Source organism: Spinacia oleracea, chromosome 4 (genome assembly GCF_020520425.1).
Source record: "Spinacia oleracea cultivar Varoflay chromosome 4, BTI_SOV_V1, whole genome shotgun sequence".
In the NCBI taxonomy this organism is placed as follows: Eukaryota; Viridiplantae; Streptophyta; class Magnoliopsida; order Caryophyllales; family Amaranthaceae; genus Spinacia; species Spinacia oleracea.
The window spans coordinates 95,402,513-95,414,950 of NC_079490.1; the positions used below are offsets into that span (position 1 = coordinate 95,402,513).

Below are 12,438 nucleotides of genomic sequence, written 5' to 3' on the forward strand. Positions count from 1 at the left end.
TCTTGTTTTGCTTTCTTTTCCTTTGCATTACTCACGTGTTCTTTGAGTTTGTATGCTTGATAGGGGCCGTGCATTTCAAAGGTCTCTCCACCCTCTTGACCTTGAATTGGAGAGGACATTAAGGAGATTAAGGCGTGTTCGAACTCGCTCGTCAAGCCGCAACCGATTTGAGTCCTTGTGTGTAGGCGTGGAACGAGAAGAAAGTGAGCAAACCTTTTAAACCATGGCACTCCCGGTCAAGAATTTGGGTATACCGGGAGCATTTGAGGCAACATGCGGAATCCAAGCTCCCACAACTAATGCTAATAACTTCGAAATCAAACCCGCTTTGATTAACTTGGTTCAAAGCCATCCTTTTTGTGGGAAGAGCAACGAGTCACCACACGAGCACCTATATTGTGATACAATCAAACACAATGGTGTGACCTCGGACTACGTGCGGTTGACCCTATTTCGTTTCTCTCTCCTAGGACGAGCTAGCGATTGGCTTAACAAGGAGGTCAAGCCAAATTCACTTCGAACTTGGAATGAAGTGACAAGCGCATTTTTGAGCAAGTTCTACTCTCATGGCAAGACGACGGAATATCGCCACAAAGTTCAATCATTTGAGCAAAAGCGGGATGAATCTCTTTTTGAAGCTTGGGATCGATTCAAATAATACCAAAGGGAGTGACCTCACCATGGGATCCCTAAGTGGTTGCTACTCTAAACCTTCTATTTGGGGTTGAGCCCGACCTCCAAGACGAGTCGAGATGCGGGGGTGGGTGGTCCCATAATGAACAAGACCGAAGATCAAATAGAAGAGATAATTGAGGATGTAGTTCAAAATTACCAAGCTTGGCATGTTGGTACAAGGAACTATGATAGCAAGGGTAGGAGTGATGATGGTAAAGGGTCGGTATATGCTATGGAGCAAGCACGGATCATTGAGAAGCTTAGCTCGAGATTGGAAAATCTAGAGAGCACACCAAGTCAACCACCATCGCCATCAACAATTCCACCGCCTTCGGCTTCTCTTCTCACTAAGGGGAAGAGCAAGGTGAGTTCCTATGACACAATGCCTCCGGGCACATCCTTTTTTGATAATTGTCAAGACTATGGTCATTTCCCTAATGCTTGTCCTTTGGTGCATAATGTGTCTTATGTGGATTATGGCCCTTCTTGTGAAGGTGATTTTTATAAGGAATATGCCCATGCTTTGAATGAGAGGTCTAGATATGATAACCCCAATAATCAAAACATTGCTAGGCAAGCACCTAGAGGGCCCCCTATGCATGGATCCTTCTAAGGCTTTGGCCAAGGAGGTGGGTATGATAGTCAAGGCCGAGGTGGCTATAGAGAACAAGGCCATCAAGGCCAAGCACCCTATGGTGAATCTCATGGTCTTGGCAATCAAACCCAATACAATCAAGGTAGTTATAATCCCAACCATCTAGGTGGAGGGGGTTACAACTATTCTTATGGGCAATTTAGGGGTGCCTCTAGTGGGGGTTATCCGTTGAACTCGGGAGGTCCATATGGTGTTTCTCAATTTCCACCTCCCGGATTCAATGGGCCAAGGACCTATGGAAACCAATTCCAACAAAACCGTAGTGGTTATGGCAATGCACCTCCGCCGCTCCCGCCTCTCAAGTCTAACCTTGAGGCTCTCATGGAGTCGTTCGTGGGGGCGCAAGCCAAGAAAAATGTTGAGTTTGAGGATGGATTTAAGCAATCCAACATCCACTTGAAAATGATTGAAACTCAATTAGCACAACTTGCTAGCACCATCAAAGAACAACAAGTGCATACTAGTCTCCCACCCCAAGGTCAAGCTCCTAAGCAAATGTATTCGTTTGTGACTAGGAGTGAGATGATTTTTGATGATGGTTCTAAGTTTGTTGATGCCCCGTGCTCTAGGGGTGAGAAATCTAAGGGAAATGAGTCTACGGACGGTGGTGTGGCGGAAGAGAAGTCTCATGTAGATGACGTGAGTGATAGTGTTAAGCCGACGGAGGCTACTCTTCCTCCTCTCCCTATTCCTCCTTCCCCCTACCCTCAAAGAATTGCTAAAAAAAATAGATGATCAATTTCATAATTTTTGGGAAACAATTAAGCTCCTATGTGTCATTGTCTTTCACCGAGGCGCTTAAGCAAATGCCGCATTATTCTCGGTTGATGAGAGACATTTTGAGCGACAAAAGGACTTGTGGCACCAATGAAACCGTGCACCTAACGGAGCATTGTAGTGCTTTGATTTCGAGCCCGTTCCCCCCAAAACTCAAGGACCCCGGGAGCTTCTCGATTCCTTGTAGCATCCAAGAGCTGAAATTTGACAACGCTCTATGTGATTTGGGGGCGAGCATAAGTATTTTGCCGTACAAAATATTTGAGAAACTAAGTCTTGGTGATCTCACCCCTACCCCTATGTCTTTGCAATTAGCCGACCGCTCGGTTATGTTCCCCTTGGGTAGGGTTGATGATGTTCCCCTTGTTATAGGGAAGTTGACTTTCCTTGTTGACTTCATTGTATTGGACATCGATGAGGACGCGCATACCTCTATCATCTTAGGGAGGCCATTCTTGGCTACGGCGGGAGCTCTCATCGATGTTCAAGGTGGTCTTATCACTTTGAAGGCGGGAGACGCCAAGGCTAGTTTCAAGCTTTCTATTGATGTTCAATGTTGTTCTAAAATGAGAAGTTGCATGAAAATTGACACTATTGCTTGTGTTGAGCACCATCACTCTTGTGCTAATTCTTCTAACGGATCTTGTGTTTCTAAGTGTGATGATAAGATTGATAGGAAAGTCAAGAAGAAAAAGGTGCATGAGAGCTCTTTGGTGTTAGGTGACTCCTTTGATGACGTTATCACCATTCCCGAAACATTCGGGATGGATCTTGATGATGTGGGAGCACACACTCCGGCAATCAATGGTAAGAAATCTATGAGCAAGAAATCCAAGGAAGGCGATCTTAAGCCTAAGAAGAATTGGTTTGGTCCCCAATCCATGAGTTGTGGTTTTGGTAAGTTTTTTGTGCCCAAAGGGGCAAAGAAGAGCTTTTTGACTTGTGATGACCCCGAGTTGGTTGTGTTTGACCCCCCATGAGTTTTGGGGGGTCTCGTCAAGCTAATGACATTAAACGAGCGCTACCGGGAGGAAACCCGTGTATTGATTTCTTCTCTTGTCCCCCCATGAGGTTTTGGGGGGATTCGTCAAGCTAATGACGTTAAACGAGCGCTACCCGAGAGGCAACCCGGTTGTCTAACTCTTAAATTTAATTTTTGTTTGTTTTTGTGCATTAATCTTCCTTTGTTAGCCTTATTTTCATTTTAAGGGGAATGCTTGCTTTAATCTTGTAAATCAAGTCTTGTGCGAGCGAAAAGATTTTTGTTCAATAACACAAGGGTCTTTTTGTGCGATCGAGCTCTGTTCAACGACCGCACAAAATTGCCTCTGAGATCAGTAGCTCCCAGTTTTTGTGTTCGACCGCACAGAACTTTCCATTCGATCGCACAGCTCTGTGCTATCGAACACCTGTTTCTGTTCGATCGCACACGTGAGCGGGGAGAGGTGTTGATTCGTTTTTCTTCAAAAACTCGCGATCCCCTTTTCTTATTTTTCATTTCACTCGACATTTTCTCTCACTCTCACCTCCATAACTCTCTTTCTTTTGCTTCATACTCCATCTCCACATTAGTCTCACTCATTTCCTCTCACTAATTTCACTTCCCACTCATCACATTCACAAAATCTCCTTCATTCCAATCCCTAAATCCCCAAATTTTCAGATTTTTGAAAAACCCCCAAATTCTAGGGTTTTTGAACAAAATTGTCAATTTGTGGGCTTTGGTGAATTTGGAACTCTTTTGGCTACTTGGGATTGATCCTTACTACTTCCTCTACTTGTGGTGATGATTTCTTTCCCTTAATTCCTTAATTTCTTCCAATTTTTACCATGTTCATGTCATCTTTTAGAAATTTCTTATATTTGTGGTTTTTGGGAGATTGTTGATGCATGTTTGATTATGTGCATATTATTTAATTGTCTAGATGAGTTATGCATGCTTCATTTCTTATTCTACTTGAACTCTAGACTTTTTGAGATGATTGAGTAGAGTTTTGGCTAGTTTGCTTATTCTTGGTTGTGAAGTGATGTTGTTTGTTTGTGGAGAAATGTGTGGAGTAATGTTGGTGGATTGCACTTGTTGAGGAGCTAGTGTAGTGTTTTGGTGTTTGATTGTGATGATTCTAGTTAGTTAGATCAAATTAGTTTAGCTTTAGCTATTTTGTTTTTTTGTTATAGTTTGTGTACTAACTTCGTTTTTCCTTCTTTGTGTATCTTGGTTGGTTTTTCGTTTGTGTTTTGTGTAAATTTTTTTTCTTTGCCTAAACTCATCTCACCATGGCCTCTAAGCGCTCTAAGAATAATCCTACCGCCTCTTCATCTAAGAGGAAGGCTCCGGCTCCTCTGGACCTCGAAACCTATGGCATTCAGTTCCTAGAACAACGATCTTGGGAATTCTTTGACCAACTATCTAAGAGGGCCATCAAGCCCACCAAATTCTTCCATAGGGAGAGTGTTCGTGCTTTAGGGTTCGAAGAGGAAGTTGATAAGTTGATAAATGGGCTCGGTTGGGAAGAGTTCGTGAAATTCAGTGCACCGACTTACACAAGGTTGACCTTAGAGTTCCTTTCCTCGACCCGGAAGAATATTGTGCAAGATGAGGACGGGGATAGTGTGATGGAGTTGAGCTTTCAAGTCTTTGGCCATCAACACACATTGAACAACAACGAAATCAACGCAATCTTCTCCATTTATTCGGAGTACGGGCTCATCACCAACCCCCGGACCGAATGTGTGAACGATTACGATAAGCATAGTTGGTGGCGATCGCTCACCGGAGAGAGTGGGAAATTCCTCTCCGCATCGGCCAAATCTTCTTCATTTCATCATCCGGCCATCTGTTACATGAGCCGCCCCCTCCTCTACGCCCTTTTCTCTAAGGGTGCTACCGGTGCCTTGTCGGGCACGGAGCTTGGGGGTTTGTGGTTGGCAACAAAGGAGAAGCAAGGAGTCCTTGATTTTGGCCAATTTCCCATCTCCCGGATCATTGAGGTTCGGAATTGCCACTTGAACCGGGCCGACATACTCCTTGGTGGCATGCTTACTCTTCTTGTTCGGGCTCTACCGAACAACCCTTATGCCAAGGAGCTTGATGCTTTGATGCCCGTTCCCGGTGGGGAGTTCTTGACCGTCCGGGGGATTTATAATGCCACATGGCTCCACTACACGGTCAACAAGAATCAATACATTTGGCTTGTGAAGAAGGCCGAATGGTGCTATCTTCCACACCCAACCATTACTTCATGGTCTTCTTGTGTCCATTACTTGCTTACTCGGCATCGCAGTTTCTCCACCACCACCACCGAGCCTTCCACTAGCGCTCCTCCTCGGTCTCCTAGTCCGCCTCCCGGTCATCCCCCTAATGCGGGTGGTATGTCTTCTTCCTCTCCTTTTGATTTAACTGGCTTGCAATCCACCCTTGCGGCTATGTTGCAAGGGCAAGAGGACCAAGCTCGTACCTTGGCTTCTCTTGCTCCTCAAGCGAGCAGCGCGATGGATTCTTATCCCGATTTTGACTCGTCCTACTACGGTAGGCGGGTGTACGATTATCATGTTGACAAAGGGGATTTTTCCCCCTATGTTAACTATCCTTATCACCCTCCCCAACAAGGGCCCGTCCCTATTTGGAATGAGGAGCGTACACCCACTTACCCGTATTGGATGGGCCCCTCCCAACACGGTGTCACTCCCCCCTCCTTCCCGCCCTATGATTATACTATGATGGGTGGGAGTGACTACCGTGGTGATCCGATGTATCCCACACCCCCGCTGGTTGATCGGCCTAGTGGTTGGACTGAGGATTTCACCGGGCGGCCCAAGAATTATGTTGGAGGTTGGGATGGTCCCCGAGGAGAGCCTCCCCATGGAGAGTACCCCCTTAACCCTGAGTATGCTTGGCTTGCCTATACCGATGCCTCGGGTCCCGATGTGGACCCCACCTTCAATTTCACCCCTTTTACCGACGAAGAGGCTCATGCTTATCGTCTTAAAATGGATGAATATTGGAGGCTTTGGGATCTAGAGCGTAAAGGGAAGGACCCAAGCACCTCTTAGGTTTCACTCCACTTGTTCCCCATCTTATATTGTGATGGTAAGCTTGTATTTAGCTTGGGGGGAGAAGTGTGACGTGGGGGTTTGCTATGAGGACTTTTTTATGATTGTTGGTGTTGTTGATCTTCTTGCCACTTCGTGTGGTTGTGTATATATGATGGGTTTATGAGGGTTTTGAGGTTGTTTTGGCCATTTGGCCTTGTGTACTAACATATTTTCTTGGTTATTTTTGAGTTTTGCTTTTGGTATGGTTTCATTGAGGTGGGCTCACATTTTCCACCATTGCCTTGCTCGTCGATCTTTTGGTGAGTTTGCTCAGTTTTTACAGGTTCTTTGCGGGACTTGCTCCCACGGCATCTCCGGTAATATCCTTCTATCTCACATCCATTCTTTGGGATGGGCATATTTCATATGGGGCATTTGGTTGGATGGGTAGTTGTGCCCCTCCTAGTTTTGTTTTAGGCCTTGGGGACATGGCCTAATTCAAGCTTGGGGGAAGTTTTGTTGTGTAGTTGCTCATATCTTTGAAATCATGCCTTATGTGCACATGTATATATTAGTTTCTTTGGTTTTAGTTTGATTTTTTTTTTTTTTTTTATAAGTAAGATTAGCTTCATTAGCAAAAAAGTTGAACCAATTTACAACCTAGGATAAGCTTTCAGAGAGCTCATCCCCTACCAAAAAACATGACAGCATTCAAGTGAAAGACCCAAGCTATACAAGCATTTTACTCTGCCACCAATCCTGGACTCTACTACTGATTCTGGGAATCCCTAATTGCTGCATTCTATCTATTACACTTTGTTGTACAAATCTAACTGTATGAGTCACAGTAGGGAGCTTTTGGTTCCAAAGAACCTCATTTCTAGCTCTCCATATTGTGTAAATTGTTGCATTAATAGCAGCATACATGACATGCTTCTTTTTTTTTTAGTTTGATTTTAGTTTCTATTAATTTCTTTTGTTTTCTTTTGTTTCCTTTTGTTGTGATTTCTTCTTTTCTTACTTTTTCTTTCCCTTTTCTTTGTTTTCCTTTCCTTTTGTCAAGGCAAGTTTTTCTAGGTTTCTTAAGCATTATTCTTGATTTACAATTAGTCAAATCCATTCTTCAGAGTCTTCAATCGGAAAACTTCGCTCCGATCGCTTAAGCTCAACTTCAAGCTGAACTTGTAGGCTAGAATGCTTTTATTTCTAATTGGTAAATGTTTGCACAGTTTTCAATGTCTTGGGTCGAATCTAGGATTTAGGTGTTAAGAATGTTGGTTAGAACTTTGGGTAGCATGAGTCTTGAACCCTTGGTTTGTGGTAAGACGTTGTCGATCTCTCTAGTGACTTGAAACCGGAGAGGGTAGTATTTGCTCCCATAGGTGAGGATCATGTTCACATTAGCCCAAACACATTGCATACATATATTGAGTGGCATGGATCCTTGGCATTGACTTTCTTATCTCCCGAATTTGACTTTTTCCTTCCCGAGACGGTGACCGAACTACTTTAGGGGACGATAGAGGCATTTCTTTCGGTGACTATTTTTCTTTTTAGTTTAGGACTTTATTTTCTATTTTTTCTCATATATTTTTGTTTGCATTTACCCCCTTGCTAGCCATTTGAGCCTTACCCCTTCATTTCTGATAAGCACATTCCAAGCCTATTAGCCTTTGTTTTATTTTCACCCTTAGAAATGATAGTGAAGCTTTGAGTTATGATGCTTGATGGTTTTGAATGATTATGCAAAGTTGAAGAATGATTGATATTGGTATAAATGGCAAAGTTTGGGAATTATGATGTATATAGTGAATAAATAAGCAAAAGCAAAAAGAGAAAGGAATGTTTTGAAAAACCCAAAAATAGAGAAAAACAAGGCAATGAGAAAAGTTTCAATTGAAACAAAAAAAAGAAGAGAAAATCAAATCAAGAAAAGTTCAAAAAGAGTTTTAGTTTAGTTTTGTTGTTGAATAAGCTTGGGGGTACCCCAAATAAGTGGTATGAGTTTGTTTTGGTTCGATTAGCTTGAGTTGAGTTCATTCATTGCGTTTCACTTTAGATTTGAGCACCAATTACCAAATTTGTCCTACACCTTACCCCTAGCCTAACGATACACCCTAAAAAGTCCTCTTGACCCTTTTAAGTTGAGCTTTGTCGGTGGAGGGAGGATTTGGTCAAATTTATGGAATGAGATTGTCATGCTAAGATGTCGGGTAACCTTCTCTTCTCCCTTGCAATTCTTGTTTTCCGGCGCCTTCGCGGCGTCATGAGAAACTATTCTTAAGGGTGGATGGGATCTAGAGATTTGACGTGGTATGCTCGGTTGAAGGGGAATTGATAAGTGCGAACCCTTAGTTCTCTTTGCTTGGCACTTTAATCCTTCACTCGACTTAGGACATTGGTTAGCGTGCATTCGTTTATTTTGTTAGTAATATTAGCATTCTTTTGTGCTCGTTCCATAATAAAGGCCTTTTTCCTGAGTTTTGTAGTTTCATTTTTCATTTTTCTTTCTTTTCTATTTTCTTTTCCTTTCTTTCTTTTTCTTTTCTTTCCTTTTCTTGGTTTGTTTTCCATTTTAGGTCTTGCCTTGATTGTGTTTTTGGAAGAGTTATGGGTGATTCTCTTTGGAAACCCTTGCGAGATCCCACTCGCCCTCATGAGCGATATTGGGGTTTAAAGACCTTGTTGCATGCACTTAAATGCAACCGTGATGAAGGAAATATGTCCTTGACCCAAGGTGCATTAAGTCTAATACCAAGGTTCAGATTAATTGCGAACAATTAATTCAATGACATCAAGTGATCGGAACAGCTAGCTGGATCAATGCTTCCGATCAGTGAGTTCTAATCAATATTAAACTCACAGCTTACTCTTGACTGAACCTACAAGGTCACACCAATGACACGTAACAGATCACCGGATTAAATGAATCGGAAATTCATTTAATAGCTTTTCGGGAATTAGTTGGAAAACACATTATACGTTACGACCTTGCATCGGAATCGTATATCCGTAAACTGGGCGACACGAATAAATCATATCGTACGATGGTGATTCGTCGTATACGAAACGATAAATAATATCCGGAACGATATTAAGTCGCGACTACGAGGAGCAGCCCACGAGCCGAGTGCGCGAAGCACTCAAGGCCCATGGGCGCGGGGCACGCAAGCAAGGCCACAACAATACGGCAGCGCTGGCCCATGGCCGAGCGAGCGGCGCGTTTGCGCTCGGGCCGAAGCAGCGACACAGCAACAGCAGCGCGACCCATGGCCCAGCTGGCTGTGCTCGTCTTGCGCAGGCTTGCTGGCCGGCCTTGCCCCTTGTGGCTTGGTCGGTTAATAAGGTTATGTTAATAACCTTCTAACCCTTTTTCCAACACACACAATTCATTCATACTAAAACCCTAGAGTCACAGAGAACCCTAATTCTCTTTGTGCCTCCAAAGTAAGTTCTTCCTAAAAGCAAACTATCTTGATCGATTGTCCAAGCCACGATAATCAAGACGGATCTGATCGTGTCGGTGAACCAAGTAGAGGAACGACAAGTGGAGTTCTAAGTTCGTGTTCGTTGACAATTTGTGGAAAACACGGTTCAAACGTAAGTATGCTTAATCTGTGCTTTATACATGCTTCCTGGCTATGGGGATTGTTTCCGCACATGTTATTATGTTTAACTGTATTCCCCTACAGTGGTATCATTATCCTTATGTATTCAAAGCATATTTTAGCATGATTTATTTGTTTTTGCATCTGTCGAAAATTTGGGATTTTTTGTTGAATTTTCGGAATTATTATGAATTATTGGATGAATTGCGTAATAAGCTGTTCCGAAATAAAAAAGATTAGTTTTTTCGATTTTTAAAACCCTAATCTGATTGAAAAAGATTTTCTAAGATCAACTCATGTGAACGAAATTGCAAAACCAGGCCTCAAAGTGTCGTTTTTTGGGCGTTTTTGTTAATTTTTAATAAAAATTAAAAGTGTCGGACAGTAATTCAATTAAAAGGTCAACCTAAACTACTCGGAATTGCTTGACATTTTGACACAATGTTGCTGGGTATATTCTTGATCTATGGTAAAAATTTCAGATTTGTCCGACAAATATAAACCCTAATTTTTCCTTTCCCCAATTCGTAAAATTTAGAACCCTAATTGTTTTTTAAATAATTTTGGTTTAAAAATTCGGTTAATTGGGAAAGGAAATATAATTTCATGGGTCAGTGGCAAATTTTATAAATTATTGGATTAAAATTTTGAATGATTTCGTTAATTTTAATCGCACTTAAACCTAATTATTAAAATCTGAAATTTAAATGTTAAAGAACAATTTAAAGTTTGGGATTTTATTATTTAAAATTTCAAAATTTTCAAGTTGATTCGTTCGTTCTTAAAAAATTTGAATAATGTTAGCCTTGATTTAATAATTACACGAAATTGGATTGTCGTTAAAAATCCAATAATTTATCAAATTAATCCAAAATTTAATTATTAAATCGTTGGATTTAATAATTAAATCGTTAAAAATCGTTGTTTTTCGAAAATAAAAATCGTAACTTTTTGAAAAATAATATTAATGCAAGTTCGTGAAATTAAATTTATTTTTAATTGAGTTGGTCCTTAGGCAAGAACCAAAGGCACGAACACGATGTGTGGTGGACGTATGGCTCGACGAGCCATGCGGGGTGCTGTACAAGAGCCAAGCCGCAGCGACACGGGCAGCAGCAAGCAAGCTGCGTGCCTCGTGCGCACGGGCGAGGAAAGGGCAAGCAATGCTTGCGGGTGCTGCGAAGAAGCAAGGCGCAAGGCCTGCGACGTCCAGCGCAACGATGGCTCGACGACGAGCGCGCAGGGCAGCGACGAGCAGTGGGCATGCGCGCGCGCCAGGCTGCGGGGTGTGCGAGCTTGCTCTTGCACTTCGTAGGCCACACGCAAGGGCAATGGGCTGGGCGCAAGCCTAGCCCAACTATGCACTTGGACTTTTTTCGTTGAAAATTGCTTATTTCGTTGGGCTTCGCATATTTGCATTAATTTGGGCTAACGGGATATTTAATTTAATATTTTATTTGCTTGGGCCGGGCCGCGAGTTTTAATTTAATATTTCATAATTAATTATCCGGAATAATTATTGGTTTGAGTGGGAGCCACTAAATGAAATTAAAATGAAATAATTATTTTTTTATTATTTTCGTAGGTCGCATTATTTTAATTAAATTCAATTTTAATTAGAATAAAGTATAAGGATTAATAATTTGGAAATTGATTAATCTTTTAGGACGCGTTTATGTGAACGTGAATTTTAATTAATTCACGTAAATACTTGCATATTTATATGGGCCATTCGTTTTAGCACACGAATGGGTGAATGCATTGAATATATATTTTATGTAATGCAGGTACTCCAAGTGACTAGTATGGCCATTTAGGATAGTTAAATACGGTCTGCGTACCGTTCTATCTTTGAATGTAAAGTTTTAAATATGGTTTGCGTACCATGGAAATTTTGATGTAATTTATTATTTTCAATTATTTCTAAGTTTAGAACTTTAAGTTAGCATTTGAACGAAGATTCAAGACGATGCCAAGCTAACAAGGAGGTGATGAAGATTGGATGCTTCAAGACAAGATGTTTTGGGCCATACTAGAACACCATTTATTTATGCAATTTAATATCACTACTACAAAAAAGGGCATAGAGTACTGTTGAAATACACTTTATAGGACGCCTTAGAGGCGTTCTCCAACTCAGCGCACTATAAAGTTTATAAAACGTATAAAAGAAGCGTTTTATATACCTAGTTATAAAGTACAGTGATAAGAGGCAAGCGTCCTCTATTCCCTTCCTAAAATCAGAAAATAAAGAAGGAATATAGAACGGTTAATGTACTTAACCGTCTCCTATACTCTATAATAAAGCGCGTCTTCCGTACATAACCGTCCTCTATTCTTCCTGTTAAATATTGAAATACAAAACATCTTCCGTACATAGGCGTACTATATACTTCGTGTTTAATATTAAGATAAAAAGCGGTTTCCTTACACAACCGTTCTATATTCTCCCCCTTTTTTTTATTATTATAAAATAGCAGCACACATGTCCCTAAAATATGATATTACCATCCTAGCTCATGTATGTAAACCAAATCTAAATAGATAAAATTAAAATGATATCCAAACAATCTTTCCAAAAATACTTTTATTCAATAGCAAAATACTATTGTTCATTCAATAAAAAAATCACATTATTCATCGACAAAATGATCCATACAAGGTACGACAAAAAAAACGATTCCATTG

General features: G+C 41.3%; 1 non-coding gene across 1 annotated transcript; it reads right to left on the reverse strand.

Moving 5' to 3' along the window:
• Positions 1-584: 584 nt before the first annotated feature.
• LOC130460476 (small nucleolar RNA R71) lies at positions 585-687 on the reverse strand. The gene has a single exon (XR_008920334.1). It is a non-coding gene; the product is annotated as a small nucleolar RNA R71 (small nucleolar RNA).
• Positions 688-12,438: the final 11,751 nt, after the last annotated feature.